Genomic DNA, 17,528 nt, shown 5'->3' on the forward strand with positions numbered 1-17,528 from the left:
AAAAAAAAAAAAAAACCAAAACAAAACAAAGAAGGCACCTATTAAACTGCTGAGTTGCCCTATCCACACAGGATTTTCTTCACAATCTGTTTTAAAGCTACATTTCAGTACAAATCTCAAAAGACCAAAAATGCAACACAGTGTTAGAATAGGCAAGATAGTTTACTGACATGTCRTACACAGGAGATTACATCAATATTTTCTCAGTTATTCTTCTCCATAGATGCACAACTTGWCATATGCTCAATGGAGCAGAAACTACTCATTTTCTGGTTTTGAAAAGAAGCATATCTTGTCTATTTATGTATATATGCCATATATATATGTTTTGTCTCTCAGATTTGTCACCTCTTATTTTTGTGACTGTCCATTGTGGTTTTACATACAATAATAAGCATATGGTTTTGTGATTATATATTCTTTGTGGAAGAATGCATTCTGCTCAGAAATTCCTAAACAAGCCACATTTGAACCATACTGTATGGCCTCTTCCATCCAAAGCAAAATCTAACTTAGCATGGAAAATCACAATGAAATCATTAGGCCAGTTGATATTCCTTTTTTTTTCCTGTTAGTTTGGTTTGTCTGGGAAAGATACTGAATTTTACTTGTCCTCTTACAAGTTTAGATGTGGACTGTGCAGCAAGAACTGAGAGTCAGTATTATTTGACTAAAGAAAAGACATTATTGAAATAGATCAAGTGCATTGTTGTGGTCCAACCTTGTCCAGCCACTTACTTTTCCCACATGAATAGGGGGAGAGAATTGAAAATATAAAAATGAGAAAAACTTTTGAGCTGAGAAAATGTTTAATAGTGAAAGAAAAAAAAGTGCATACAAACAAAGCAAAATATTCAATTCATTCACTACTTGCCAGGCACAAGCAAATKTTCAGCCATCCCCAGGAAACAGGGCACAAAACAGTTACTTGGAAAGGCAAATGTCATCTCTCCTGATGTCCCCCTGTTATTATCTACCATTATCTACCATTGTCAAGCAGTAGAAAAATGTGTTATTAAAAAATTAAAAAATAAATATATCCCACCCCCCAAACCCCTCAATTAAAATCCACAAAGAGCAAACAGTGAAAAAAACCAAAAATCTTTACAAATGCATAGTCATCTACTCCAAGGAATTAATGAAATAACTAAAGATAATAAATGTGACCAAAATGATCAAGATTCATTCCTGGGTTATTTGTGAACAAAAAAAAACTACAGCTTTTTTTTATAATGAAATCTGGATTGTTGTTACCACCCTTAAACCATAATTACAGTGCAATTTGAAGAAAAAATATTTTATTAGACCAGTAGAGTTGTGTTACAGACTACTTTTTCTGTCTAAAACATATTAATTATGTCTGAATGGCAACAAGTTTATGCTTTCAATGACTATGAACAAAATCGTTTATCTTAACTAAGATTATTTTTTTTAGACAAAATATTGCAGACCTTTTCAATTTGTACAGTCTCATGATTCARTTTAAGGCTTTATTGTGGAAGAGGAAGTAAACTTAAAAAATAGAGAGCAATGCAGCTCATTGCCTTTTCCAGACTTGCCACCTCCTATGTGATTTCTATGCATTTTATGGATGAGTTATTTGTAAGTAGCTCTGCAGAAAAGTCACGCCAGCTTTCAACCTTTGAAGAATATTAAGCAAAACAAAATCAAAACTGGATGTTCTCATATTTTCATAGGGAAAAATGTGCAAGGAGATACAGCAAAATGCTTTCACTTTTCATCACAYCATGCCTAAATGAAGTCAGAAGTTATTTGGGGTGATGCAGCATGAGCTACTAGAATAAAAATGAATGCCTTTGTCAAGTTCTGTGCTGGYACATCTGGACTGTTTCTGGTATTTAAGCAAGACTAAAATTCTCTATTTTAAAGATTTCTGCATAAAGGAGATATGCCTTTCTTATCACAGCTTACAAATAACCTGCCTCCTCACCTGTAATTCACATCTGTGTCCTCCATTCAATAAAGAACAGTTAAACTCTTAATCTATGTAAATACCCACTGTTATTTCCTACTCCCCAAACTAAATGGAAATGTTTTCCTCAAAACAAGGTGACATTTTGACCAAAAATAATCAGAAATTGCAGCATGCTTTATATAATGTGTTCATCTGCAGTTGCAGTACATATCCATGCTCTCTGTAGGAGTCTATGGCTAATAAWGAGCTCATCCAGCAGCTGGACACGTGAAGCCTCTCTCCTCTGCCTGATTCTCATTTTCAGAAAAGAATCCAAACACCATAACTTTGCTTCATACTATTTTTCCCCAAAAATTTTCATAAATCAAAAAAGTTACTGGAAGGAGCTCAGAAGCAGAAAAATTTGCACACCCCAGACTACATCTGTACAATGTAGGTGCAAGGGTACTGTGTTCTAGATCTGAGATGAAACACCACAAACTGCTTCCAAACCTTTGTTATTACTGTCTGGAATGCAGCCCAGGCAGCATTAACAAGAGTTMTCTAATACGCATTTCCTTCCCTTCTTTCTACATAACAAATTGCCCATAAATCTATTGGACAGTCTCTTAAATGTAGAAAAGATATCAGACCAACAGATTGTTGCTAAAAAAGAAAGCTTAGTAAAATAAGACTTATGGTTGGTACAGTCTCTTCAAACAGGAGTGAAACTGGCAAGAAAAGCATCTTCCTGCACTGCCTACACCCTGTRCTCAGGAGGGAGGAAAGATTACTGCAGTGGGGGTGTTTTCTGTCCCTATTTTAACTCACTGCAACTGAAATCCAGCATAACTACTATGTCCTGAAATGACTCGAACATCCAGAAATTGTCAGCAGAGGATGTTTCTTCTCTTGTTCATCATTTGAATCTTGAACTGTAAAGAGTGTTAAAGCGAACACTGTGTTTTTGTTTTTGTTTTTTTTTTTTTAATTTCAAGATTTGAATCTCGAATACCATTTTTGTCTATTGGCTTTTGGAAAATTGATTTTGGGCTCTCCAGCAATATACAATGTAGATGAATTAAGGCACAATGAAACMATTTTTGAGATTTTTTAAAAGATGCTGGAGCTATCCAGGTCATATAGTCACAAAGTAATTTTTTTTTTCCATAACATGTAAATAAAGTTAAAAAAAAAAAAAAAAATCCATAGCATCGTTATAAAAAAAAAATAGTGAGTTTGTGTGTTTCATTTTGTAAGTGTCAGAACTTACAATGTGTTGTGGTTTCAGAATGGTGTTCCCCAATTTATAGTTCTTATCGAAACACTCTGAACCATGCACTGCTYGCTCACTCCCCTTATCCTTTCTCTTCCCTCATGGTGGGATGGAGAGGAGAACTGGAGGAACAAAAGGAAAAGATTAAAGGTTGAGATGAGAACAATTAACTGGAGACAGCAAAGAGATAGGAWACCACCGGTAACTGCAACAACGTTAATAAAAGTGTGTGCTGGAAAGGCTCCCCACGCAGAAACTGGCAACGTACAAACTGCTGCTGCTCTACCTGGCCAAAGAGACTCCCGCTCCCTGCCCCCATCAGTGATGTGAGGTGGGATGGAATAGCCCCTTCTGGCTACTTCAAGTATTCACCCTGCCCTGGCTGGAACCAGGACAAAATGTTGTCCTGAATCTTGCAAGTCCAGATTCTTCTTGAAAAGAAGAATTCTAGATGCTTTAAATGTGTAGCCTGTCTATTTTTGTGTCTTTGTTTCCTATAGGATTTAAAAATAAATAAATAAATAAATAAATAAATAAATAAATAAACAAATAAATCAATAAATAAATAAGTGAAAATTTGAAGTTAGAAAGGAAAATTTAAATGCAAAATGTATTTGCAAATTATCCCAACTTTATCATTAGTGGCTTGTTATTGATTTTACTTTTAAAGGTAGGAATAATTTCTGATAATACCTGGAAATCTAGCAGACATGACAGTAAAATGCACATAGAAACATTAATTTTATAGTGCAGGTCATGGTTTCGGATTTTTTTTTCCATTTTTTTTTCTTTTATTGAAATGTTGTTCTTTTGTTTTCCTATACATTTCTCACTAAAAGCATACTTCCCTAGCTCCCTGAAGTATCCAGAAAAGATAATAAAATGCATCACCTGAATCAAACCTGTCACTTCTAGCTGAAAATATATTATCAGCTTCTATAACACATTTTGTTGTAAAAAAAAAAAAAAGGCAAAAAGGGTATTTTCCACATCTCCCAGGTACAACTTGGTAAACCATTATCAATAAATTTTATATTTAGCACATTGCTGTCTACAAAGAATAAATGAAAAAGTYTGTATATACACAACCTTGATACTTTGCTTATTTATCTTATGGAAAAAGRGAACATACCAAGAAAAATCCACTTTGCCAATTAGCTTCTCACAAGCATTTTCACCACAGCTATATCTTGCCTGATTATTTAAGAGCAATAAATTATTTCTTATACCTCCCCAACTAATTTATTTCTGAATTCTGGATCTGTTTTCCAGATGGTAGTATGAATACTTTCTTAAGCAGGTTGTTTGTTTGTTTGTTTGTTTTTGACACTTGTGAATTTTAGGAAAGTTTTCTGCCTAAACAGGTACACAAGGACCTATGTCTGTGTCATACTCATAGGGATATCTTTTTCTTCTGTAAGGTTCCAGGGGAACAAAAAGTTCTGTTTGTATGCAATCCAAAGAMAATACATGTTTTGTCCACAGCTTTCCCAGCTATGTACTTGAATATCAAATTRTTATGGTGCATCCTCAAGCTATACAATAGCAGTAACAAGTCCTTTATGCATTCTGTTCTGTGTCAGGTATTGACAAGTGGTTTTAATTGTCTCTTAGAGAGTCTATGATTATGTTTCCCCATTTGTTAGCACATGTGCATATTCTCAGTAATGACAGGGACCTGTCACTTTTCATACAATGGTTRATAAGCTCTTTTTAACAAAAATTAGAAATTTCTTCAAATGCTAAAAATACCTACATCATATATCAAAGACCTTGGCGTATTGTTCCTGATAAATCTTTATTTACTTTGTACTCTTAAGAAGTAATTTGATGTTTAAGGGTACACAGTGAGTAGTTCCACATAAGAGTTATATGCTTTTTTGCTTCCTGGTCCTAATTTTGTTCTGAAATAATTGGATTATAAACGTTGGAGTAAGTAGGGAACTTGATTAAAAGGAAGAAGCTTTCCAGGGCTTGGAAGGCTGTAGTACTATTTTTTTTTTTTGGTGAAAATTGAAATCACACTCCTCTGTGCACTCTGGCTTTAGCAAAATTCAAACTAATTTGAAAAAGGCAAAGAGAAAAAGATATCTGATGAACATGAAGGTTTGCCTTCACAAAGTCATTTTCTTGACTATTTTGTTCTTGTTGTAATTGTTGTTATTATTGCAACAAATTAATTAGTGAAAAAGGCAGTTCTCAATTTCACAAAGGGAATTTCATCTTGTTCAATTATTTGGAGAGCTTGTTGAGCTTCTTGGGCTTTAATGATCCAAGAAGGTAATTTTAGGACAGAAGCTGAAATCAAAAAATTAGAGCTCAATGGACTGTTTCAGAGAAATATGGGCTGATCTGAATAAACCACAATGAATTCAGCTGAACGAAATGTAGGTATCATTAATTTAAGTGTTCTGGTTTGTTATTGTTCCTGCAATATTCCTGCAGTATTCTGGCTAACAGACAGACAAACCCAGCTCTCACCGACACGACTGCACCACAGGATGGGCGGTGTGGCTGCTCCTCAGCTATCACAGCCCACATTTTCACATCTAAAAGTAATATGGAATGAGYGTCAGTGTGAGCTGGTGTTGTGGATTGTCATTTGTGTCTGCTCCAGGTGGATATTTTAACTCTTTGGCTCACATGGACAGCAGTCTGCTGGAGAGGGCGGGCAGGCAGGGAAACATGAAAGCCCTTGCAGAGATTGTCTGAGGTTGTGGTTGAAAGCCCTTCATGCAAGAGAAGGTTAGCATTTGCATTATCCCATCACAAGTGCACCCAAGAAAGCTTTATCATTCTAAAAGAAACCTGTATATTTAGCAAGAAAAACAGCCCAGGGAAGTCAACACAGACAGGATACCATTGGTACCTTTGCTGGGGAAGCAGCAGGTCTCCTCTGAATGTAGTTCAGTCTCCATTCAGAGAAAAAATTTGAGGATAATGTAATTGAGATGTTTATTTACTTGTAAAATATATTGTAATCCCATTGACCAAAACTAGAAAGTAATCAATAAATATTCAAAGATTATTGTGCTAGTTATGAAGTAAATTTAAAGTAAACTGTCAAAATTAAATATATTAGATTCATACCTCTTTCATTCTTGCTCCTATCTCTGTGTAGGTCATACAGAATGAAACTAGCAAAGCCTATGTAATTAATGACTTTAAATGTTTTGACAGCTATTTATTCCTTTTCAATCTGACACTTTGAAGAATTCAATGACAGAAATAGCCAGAATTTGTCAGAAATTAGCATAGAAAATATTTGTATTGTAGAGGAAAAACATTAACCTAACGTGATGTTTGGGAGATTCTCTTGTAAAATCTCCTGATATAAAATTCGGTTTAAAAAGTAAATTTAAAATAGCTCATATTCAGTATGTAGAGCTGCCAGTAAGAGGAAAGAGCTCCAACCTCTAGCATTGACAAATTCTCCATTGTTGGTGGAATGATTCTGGAGCCTGTCACACTGTCACAGAGAGCTGCACCTTCTGGCTCTTTAAATTAATTCATCCTTGAGAAGTCCATCAGAGCAAGTACTAATAAGCAAAGAGTGATCCACATACCAGTCCTGTCCTGTTTTCCAAACCTGACAAATTATGTCCAATTTCACTGATTTCATGTCTCTGGAAACACATTTACTGATGTGAATTCATTCATCTCTCATTTGGTTCTGCAAAAATTATCATCAAAGGTTCGTAATTGAAAATAATGCATTAAAATTAGGACCTTTTAAAAAACATRTCTATTCATGCTTCAATTGATTGCAGCTTCCCAAAGCACATGCAAATGAATATGAGGAAAATATTGTATATAATACATAATTGGCCTCTTAACATTCAGTAAGTATAGACTCAATGTTACTGCATTCTTAGGTTTATTTCTCATTCTGAATTGTGTCAGTATAGTCTGCAAATGAAGAGCAGTCTTTGGCCTTTGCAAAAGGCCTTTTTCTATATCTGTTGAAGCTCTAAGAYGTGCAGTTCAGCAGCAGTCACTGGGAAAAATGTTGTTATGCTTTGCTCATACTTTCTTGCCTGAGGAATACAGAAGCCTCTCAGAGTGGTGTCAAAAGAGTGGCTTTCAAGTTAATTGAAAAGTATAGTCAATCTGCTTGATATTTATGTCACAGAGCAAAGGGAAGAATTGCATTTAACCAAGCCTCTGTAGTGGTTATGCATGATGTGTTCTAAGTGTCAGGTCAAACCCTAGATGAAAAGTAAACAGAAAGGTAAACAAAAAGGAATTCCTTAGAAACAGTGCAAAAACATTCTGATTAAAAGCATTACCTGCAGGACCCTGACAATGCATTGCTGGGATGAAGCCTTTTAGGGCTCCAGTTATGCAAATTCCAAAGTGTACAGGTGACCTTGATGAAATTGCTGTCATCCTCAGACATTTCTCTAGGCTGCTAGCTACACAAACTCCAGTGAAGTCACTCAAAGGATTCGAAAATCTTCATCAGTCTGAAAAAGTCATCTATCTTTARCATTTTAAGTAAACTTGGGACTGCCAATACATGATTGTTAAGCTACTTTACATGTGCAGCTATATTGAATGACAAGGAGCAAGTCATTTGATCTGTGTAATTGTTGAGGTACAGTGGACTTCTGTCTAAAATTGTCTTATGAATAAATATCATTTAATGTCTCTTTGAAGATTGCTTACTGCAGCTAAATAAAAAAGAACAAGTTGGTAAAATTTGCCAAATAGCAAAACCTCTGTTTTCTTTTTACCTTTTTTATATCCTATTTTATCTAATCCAAATGATGAGTGTCATACTTAATATTGTAATTTGAAATATTTATTTTACAGCCTTCAAATTTTAAGATTATTCCATTTTTCTTCTACTAAAGCAGGCTGTGAACACTTTAATTTTACAAGAATGTAACTTATTTTTCTGAACTGAAATCAAAACTACTGTTTTAGTCATGTGTGCGTGTACTTTTAATTCCTGTGGGTCTGTTTTCTAAACAGGAATTGGGCTTCTTATGGACACATTTAGACAGAGTTCACCCTTAATAATGCTCCACCTGTATGTCTTAGCCAAGTAAATCAAATTCTATAAACTGACAAATGGAAAGGTCTTTGTGACAGCGATCAGTATATCTACCATTTTACACATTTTTTAATGAGAAACATAAATGCAAAAACTTCAGCCTTTTTCTTTATTGTTATTAACAAAAGTATTTATTTCTCTCATAAAATTTTAAATACCCATTTGATTACTGGCTGGCCTTATCTCTCCCATTCTGTTGCAGTGCATTCACTATATCTGAAGCTTAAGTGATAAATAGTTTTAGGTTAAATGAATCTATGGAGCAGCATGAAAAAGCTGGAAATATTGCACCGTATTTCTGGACAGTGTTAATGATATTTTAAAGATTTTTGCATTTGCCAACACACATAAATATGGGAGAAAAAAAAGTGTTTAATTACAAATAGAACTATGGTGATTACAGGTGCAAATATATTGTCRGAAATAAAATTATGCATATGGACCCCATATATATGACAGGAATATGAATATATAATAGTGAATGAAAAAAACTAACTCATACATTTAWCCTTGAATAGTTTTAAAATCTTGAAAATTGACACAGAAAGCATAAATAGGTAAAAAGCATTTGCTACCTCCTCCCTGAACATGGTGGGTGACAGCTATTATCTATATTTTTTTGGAACTTGACAGCAGCAATAGAAATCTTGTATCACTGCTGTTATCTTTCTAAGGGAAAAAAAAWTGTGCTCTGGTTGGCTTATACCCTRTACTCAAGGCAACAAGCAATGGGCTATGACACAGATCAATAGAGAACATTTTATTGCACTCACCAATTGTCCTAGAGTGCAGAAAGCTTTATACAACCCAAAGGTATTTATAAAACAATATGTTTTGAAATACTGCTTTTGTGTTTCTATAGATACTCTAATTTGTAATAAAATAAAATTTTTATTTAGATAAAAATTAAACCAATAATAGAGGTGATACCTCTTATTTGTTTGGTTATTCATAGCACGTAGAGGAATTGGAAGTGCACTGTCTTGCTTTCATCAAATTGAGAAGTTGTTTTATCAAGGTAAGACATATATAATCCTCCTAGCAGAATTTTTACATTTGCCCCATTAAGAGGAAGGTTTTATAGATTTTTTTTTAGAATGCTTTCAGAATCTATGAGAAAGAAATTTATAAAAACAAATTCTTACAGGCTTGTAAGGATTCTTTCATGTGCATGAGCAGTAAGAAACCAAAGAAGAAAACCCGCAGTGTAACCATTTAGATCTACATTATTTCAAGCTTGCAAAATAAAAAACAAGCATCAGTTCTGTACTGGGCTAAATGACAAATTGTGCTAATGTCATTAGGTCTGCATAGAGAAYATGATGTGTGAAATTCATAAAGCTCTCTGTGGTGCCTCTTTTCAAAACATTATTCACAACCTCCAAATAAAGAATACTTCTGTCAGAGAAACAGGAATTATAGTCACAGCTGTGCAATGTTATATGTGCAAAAGACTTTGTAGATTGTAGTCCTTACATATTGATGGTAACTAGCTAATCCCTAGAGTGYTGCTCTTTAATCCTTGTTGCTCTTTAATCTACAGGTTTACTTGCTTGTTGCAGGGCCTGAWTGAATGCAGCTTAAATGCACTTGTAATGTTGAATTTACTAAAAACTTGATATGGGCATCATCATTCTTTGCATCTTTATGACAGCTTGAGTTGCCAATAGTGAATAACAAGACAGGCAAGGCCAGTGTCAGAACAGCTAAGGAAACTGCCACAGCCAGGTGAAGGAAAAACAGTAAAATGATGTATTATGATATGCAATGAATTAAAATCTTTAGTCACTTATGTGTTCTTAGGAGAACCTGGGGTACTCAGCATGATTTTCCTGAATCCATAGTATTTCCATTTTTATAATTAAATTTGAAAGGATAAATGAATGAAAGTAATGGTATTTAATTTAAAAGATGCAAAGAAATTACTGCAAAGAAAATTTTATATGTGYGTCTCCAACATGATAGAAAATTTGCTCTGTCAAAACTGGGATTATGAGAATAAAAGTTACATTTTCTAAATTATTTGATATACCAGTGAAAAATAAAAAGCAGTAAAATTCTTACCAGGAAAAAAATGCTGATGAAGGAAAAGCTGATGTCTTAGAATTCAAGTGTTCTCTGTATCTAAGCTACTGATAAGGTAGACAGGAATTTAATAATTTTCATTATTTTTAACAATGAAATCAAGGATTTTCAAATTGAATTCATGGGGAGGAAAAAGTTCCCCTAGTGTGTATGTCCATGTGTGTATAGGTGTGTATTATTCCTCTGCTGCCACTGTTAAGTTTCTAGTCAGTCAGTTTCTGCCACATTTGTTACGCATAAAGCTCTCAAAGATAACCAGATTTCAAAAAGTTCCTCGGAAAGTTTCTATAAATTTGTGAGTTAAGAGAAAACTAAGTTCTATTCATTCTAGTGTTGTGCCCTCAACAATAAATCAGTTTGGTTGAGATTTGCATAGGTATTGTGTATAAGATTTGAAATCTAGAGTCTGGTATAAGAAAGAGTAAATCATGTTAACTTCTTTGGTAGGGATTGAATAGTCTCAGTCAAGAGAAACTTGGGACACAGATTATGAACAGAGGTGAACTTCACTCAGACACCATGAATTAAGATATCCTGGGCAAAATTAAGTTCCACAGAAAGGTTGTATAGTTGCAGAGAAAATGAATTTCGGTTGCTGCTGTGGACTAGTATTATTCAGATAGTGGTAACTTTCTAAAACTTTTTTTTTTTTTTTTTTTTTTTTTTTTTTTTTTAATTTTTTTTTTTTTTATTTTTTTTTTTTTATTTTGTACCAATTTTTACCAATAAATATAGTTTAATCCCTTTATAATTGTGGTTAAGTTTTCCATGGTCACAGAGGTGATCAGCTCTGATGCATTCCACAAGGAGAGTGTCACAAGCTTTGGGCTGTATTTCCTGTTCCCCGGAAAGGCCAGGGGTACTAAGCCCTGCCAGGATGCAGCAGCTTTCAYGAGAGTGGCTGAGGGGACCTGGCTGGGACCAGGACTAACAGTGGCTGTCCCCCACACCAACACAGGTCAGCCCCAGGGAGTGTGAGTGACCAGGAGCTCCATGACCAGGGCACACAAACCAGCCGTGGTGCAGCAGCCAGGGTGCGGTGTGGCTGTTTGTGTGGGACGCGTGCAGGAATGTTCCCATTCCAAAGAGGGGCATTCCATTGGCTGCGTGATGCCACTTGAATTCTGCATAACCCAGCAACCAGGCAACATTCTGTCACCATCTGCACAGGCTGGCTGACACTTCCCAGCCCCCAAAGTRGAACAGAGAGCAGTTTTCTGAGAGCCAAGGCTGCCAGTTCTGCWGGGGGCTCTGCACCAGCTACCGTGGTGGCTGATGCCTCCACCCAGAGGGAGCTGCTGGAAGGARAGGCTGCAGCACAGACCTCAGACTGCAGGAAATGCAAAGGCATTTTGGCTGGGACAGGGACAAGCAGCAGATCCACCTGCAGGTGTGTCAGTGAGGTACCTCCTGTGTCAAGTGGCTGAGTTGCAGGAGGCAGTGAGAAGACTGCAGCATCCAGGAGCTGAGACAGAGTTGGATAGCTGGTCCCGAGTGTGGTCTGCAGGGAACCCACAGTCCATGGCCAAACAGCTAAAACCTCTTCTACAGATATGCACAGAAGGGTGGGGGCTGGTAACAAAGAAGAATTGTTGCTTGCAATGGCAAGGAGCTGCAAGAGGGCAGAACCTTCTCACCCCTCTGCAGACTGAAAATGAAAGACCTGTCACATCAGGAGACATGAGGGAGCTGAGGCAGCCCAATCTTCTCCCCAAATAACAATCAGCTCAACTAAAAAAAAAAAAAGTGGCAGTGAATAGCAGCAGGTAACTCTCTCCTGAGAGGAACAGAGGCACCTATTTGCTGACCTTATGCACTTTCTGGACAGCTGTTCTGCTTACCAGGGGCTGGTGTCAGGGATGTCACCAAGAGACTACCGAGCCCACTTCAGTCCACTATTGGCCACTGTTCTTGTTTTTTATTTTACACTTCTCTTCAACATACTTTTGTACTGCAATTTACCTTTTTCAAATGCAAGATTACTGTCCTTTGCTAGTTATGACTGCTCCCTAGCACCTGAGGTGTCAGAATACACCTGACAAAGGAAATACCGCTCAGCAGACAATGTAGGTTTGACATTTTGAACATTTAGGAGGAACAGATAAAAAAGGMTGCAGTTCCCATTGTCTTACAAGTCAAATGACCTTGTATTCCAGTAGCAGCTGTCTTCCACTCATAAGCTGAAGACAAAGCATCTTTTTCTCAGCCATGYTGCATTTTTCCTCTATCTTATACCTAACCTAGTTTGGTTTGATTGACATCCCCCTTATTGGAGAAGAGCTTACACTTAGTTCAAATTTGCTGCAGGTGCAGCCAGGTCAACTACAGATTGTCCCAGACGTTTTCCATCTGAAAAAGTCACAAGTCAAACCTGGAGCTTAAATTATTGTTCAAAMAAAGCTGATGTACATCTTTGATCTTGGGAAGGAAGGAGGTTGGCTTGTGGCAATGGGAAACATTGTTTATACTTTGAACAACTACAGAAAACTAACAATTTAAACAATTAAAACCAGATTAAACCATATTTACTAATATTTCTTTGGTATCAACAGAATGCTCCTCATTCTCTCACTATACTCCCTGATGAAGGATCCCTCCRCACCTTTTCTGTAAGTCCTTTTTCAAATACTGAAAGGATGCAGTAAGGTCTCTGCAGAACCTCCTGTTTGCTGGGCTGAAGCACCCCAACACTCTTGCCTTTCTTCAAAGGAGATGTGCTTCAGCCTTTGTTCATGTCCACAGCTCTCCTCTGGASCTGCTCCAGCAGATCCTTGTCTTTTTTATGCTGGGGCTCCATAGCTGGATACAGCACTCCGGGTGGAGTTTCACGAGAATGCAGTAGAGAGGGAGAATCACCTCCTTTGACCTGCTGGSCATGCTTCATGATCTTTATCAAGCTTCTAACAAAAGAAAAATCTGAACTTCTTGTGTTTTCCCATATTTTATCTTGAAAACAATTTTTGGCATTATATTGTTAAATATTCTACCTACAATGAGATTTGCTGTAATTGGCCCAAGTTCAAAGACATCATTAATTTTATCTATACACAAGGGTTCCACCAATATTTCACTGAAATACTTTGTGTTTAACTAATCAATTAACTTTCTCCGACATCAATTGACATTAAGATATCCTTGTCTGTTAATGAACATGCTAATGTGTAATAATTCATTTAGATATTTAAAGTGTTGATGTGTAGATAAAGCAGATTATTAATCCTCAATAATGCAATTGCATTCTATATGAAAATATAATGCCCTATTAGCAACATTACAAGAAAACAAAAATCTCACTTCCGTAATTTTCCTCTTAGCTTCAAAAAGTGGTAATGGGGTAAAAGATACCTTAGAATATAAAGCCATGATTCTGCAAACTCTTTCAGATATAGAGTAAATCATCTTTGAAGTACATGGCAAAAATTATATTTTTTTTTCCATTTTTAATGAATCAGAATGAATGAGGTTAGTTTTGATGATCAGATCCTGAGAGTTTCAACTAACAAGACCCCATATCCTAAAATGTTATAATTAAGGAATGAAAGAATAAATGCATGAATAAATAAATAAACTGCATTAAAAAAAGGCAAAAATCTGTCACTCTAGAAATCTGGGGAAAAATACTCTCATCATATAAATTGTGGAACTCTAATGCAAATTTTGTCAGGCTACTCTGTATGCAAAATGACTACAGAATAAGCACCACAATTTCCYGATGTAGATAAGATATCTGCAATGCAGATCAGAGGAAGGAAATTAAGCCTACGTTTACTTTATATATATATGTTGATTCATGTTTATGTCTTACTTACATTCCTCCTTGCAAAGAGAGCATCTTCCACATAAATACAGTATTTTTTTTTATTTTATCTACGCCTCTAAAAATAAAAATTGTGATTACTTTGGAACATGTCCACTGCTATAATCTCTGCTAATAGTTTCTATTCTTAGGTATTAAAGRAAGGGAAGTAGAAACAACATGTGTTCTTCCATAAAGCCTACTTGTTGAGGGAAGGCATGGTCTTTCACAGCTTCCCTTCTTCACCAGCCATTATGGTGATAGCTATTTCTCCCTCTCTCTCTATCTATTTAACTATCATCTGTAGCTCTCACATATGCAAGGGTAATATATTTTAAATTGTTATTCACCTGACCTACTACAAGTTTTCAAAGCTGAAGTGACAGGCARCTATTTAATTTTCCATGAAAAATTAATGGCATCAAGAAGTAGATTAAGTTTCAGGATGAGTCAAAGTCTGAGATTTGATTTCAATGGTTTTCCTTGGAATGGTGTCCTGAAAAAAACAAACAAACAAACAACAAAAACAAAAACAAAAACAAAAAAAAAACCCAAGTAAAACCCAAGCAAAAAAAGCATATTTCATTGGCTTATCATTTTCCCTCCAGGCTTCCTGTTTTCTTACAGCAAACTAAGAAATGAATGGTTCTTTCTGAAAGGTTAGAACCACTCAGAAAAGAGAAAAAGCGACTTTTAGTTGTGATTGCATTCAAAGTAAAAACTGCAACAGAGGGTCAGCAATCTTTCAACATTGAGGTGTCAGGCTGCATTTTTTCATCCTCAGACGAGAGACTGAATGCAATGGCATCCTGAAGATGCTGCCTCTCAGAGGAAAAGGAGTGCAAGTATCTTAATTGCAGTACTTTGTCTCTAGGTGAGGCAGCAGGTCATAGGGGCTTTTTTGCTGAGTTTGGACATCCTGGAAATCAAGAGAAACAACTATTTCTCAAAATGCCACTCTCCAGATACTATGCTTCAGTGAAGGATCTCCAGCTTTTCGTTTAAAAAAATCTGCCTCAGATAAATCTCCCGTGCTGTCTTTGGCACCTAGACTGCCTGTCAGCAGCCCCTGCTATGTCAGCTGCTTGGAAATTCTCTCACCTTTATATTTAAAGGCACTTAAGCAATGAACTCTGCATTAGCACTTCTCTCTTKCTGTTACAACTTTCTGATGCACTGATGTTATTATAGCAATATGGCCAAGTAAAGGGAGTTGGTGCAAGAGAAGTAGAGATGATAATTAATTTCAAATATTATTTGATGGTGTTCTGTATTTTCTAGTAATTTCTCCATGCCCCCTATTCCCTGTCATGTCCTTAAAGATCTTTTCTTTCTCTCTAGCACAAGATTCCTTTCCATTTTTCATTTTGTGGGAAAAATGTTGGGCTCAACACAGCAAGTATATTGATTAGGTTGTTTTGGAAGAAATACATGCCAGATTTACATTTGATTTTCTTCACTAATGTATGTCACTCACCAATTTTTACTGGATTRATAGTAAAGCAACTCTACTGTCAGACAGATTTAACTGAAATGACCAACAGATTCTAAAGTTATTAGGAGATATTTACAAACACATAGATGGAGAGACAGTTTGGCTGAATGCAATCTCATTTTTCCAAGAAAATAAGCTGCAAATGTTTCATTAGAACAGTTTGATATTGCAGATCACTTACAAACTTTTTCTCTAAACTCCATGCATGGGGTTTTCTGGTGAAAACCTTACAGAAAATARTGGGTCAGAGGAAATCGAAATGTAAAATTTATATGCTGTTACTGAACTCTGAATTCCCAACYCCAAATTGGAAGGGTACATAGGCCATTTATTTCTGAGAGCACTAAAACTCTCCAGAAAGGGATAAAAGGACCAAAATGCCTTTTCCATGATTTTTGAGAAATATGTTTTACACTTTTCTAGCTGGTTAATTTACACTGTGTTATTTATGAAGGCTAACTGGCCAAAGCTCWCTTCAGATTAAAGAAATTATGAAGCTGTATGAAGGGAAGTARAACATATTGTGCAAAATGTGTTCTTTAGAATATTTATGTACTAYTGGTTGGTGAGATCAGCAGTTCAAAAGTCTAACTGGACATTGGTGCACATATACTAAGAAATTAAATAATCTCAGGTACTGTTCTCAGGTRAAGGAAATATGTTGTTTCTATGTTTGGTAAATTATCAAAATGTTCTGTGGCATGACTGTAGTCCATTCTGATTAGTATCCTAGCAAAAAATTCCTGAGTGTATTTGTGGAGTCAGCACAGGCTAGAAATCTCTGAGGATGGCCTTTCTTAATAGTCTGTTGTAATATCACAAGCGATAATGTTTGGTTTTTTTTTTTTTTTTAATTTAAAAAGGGCAGATTCAGATTCCTCATCTTCCTTACCTGTCCTTCCTGGAGTCTGTATCCTTCTGTTCCAACACTCCAGCCATACGAGCCATCCTCATATGAGCTATGTCTCTGTGGTGCCACAAAGACCACAGCCCTGCAGGTGTGCACATATCTCTAACTCYACTTGTTTAGCCCCAGCCAGTCAATTTTGTTGGTGGTTTTTTGGTTTATATGTATTTTCTATAAACTCTTTTATTGGGTAAAGCAATTGCAATGTACTTTTCTGCAGTTTTTGTTTTATTTACAAGCACCCAGCCTAAGAGTGAGAGTAGTAACTCACTCAAATCCCTAAGAAGGGAGCACTGGATTTTCACAGCCAGATGATTGTAAAGAGGGTTAAAAATTAATTGATTTTGCACACCTATACTCCAGTTTATTAACTGAGCACTGTTCATAATAATATGAAACATAAATTGTTCCACAATTAGCAGAAATAATGAAGCTTTGTTTTCCACAGATGCTTTTAAGWACCAAAGACATTGCACAATGTCATTGTCAGACTGGTGTTCCCACCCTCTGTTGAAAATAAAACCTTTTTGAAGTCCCTAAACAGGCCCTAGTAAATGCTGATCACTTCTGCTGTTTTCTTATTCTCCATCCTTCTTTGCATGGCTTGTCAAGAAAGTGCCACTCCTTCACATTTTTGATGTAAAGCTACTTATCAATTACCTGCCCTGGTAAACATATCCTGGCTGCCTAAGTACTGGCAAATGAATGAGGATTACAAATGAACTCACAATTTAGCTGTTCCCACGTAGAAGGATCACAATGATGTCTCTTTTTGGTGCCAGTTCTCATTTGGCTTGTAGAGAGGGTTAATATTTTATAGACTTTCACCCTTTTTTTTTCTGTTATTGTGATTAGGTACTGGGCTCTAACATAGTAGGATAAATCTAGTAGAAAAACACATACTCTATCAATTTGTAAGTTATTTTTCCTTAATAACCTGCATGGCAAATCTAATAATTAGGATTTTTAGATTCTTTTAACTTTATCTCCTCCAT

Source organism: Malurus melanocephalus, unplaced genomic scaffold, assembly GCF_030028575.1.
Source record: "Malurus melanocephalus ecotype Western Australia unplaced genomic scaffold, MMel_1.1 scaffold_25, whole genome shotgun sequence".
Classification (NCBI taxonomy): domain Eukaryota; kingdom Metazoa; phylum Chordata; class Aves; order Passeriformes; family Maluridae; genus Malurus; species Malurus melanocephalus.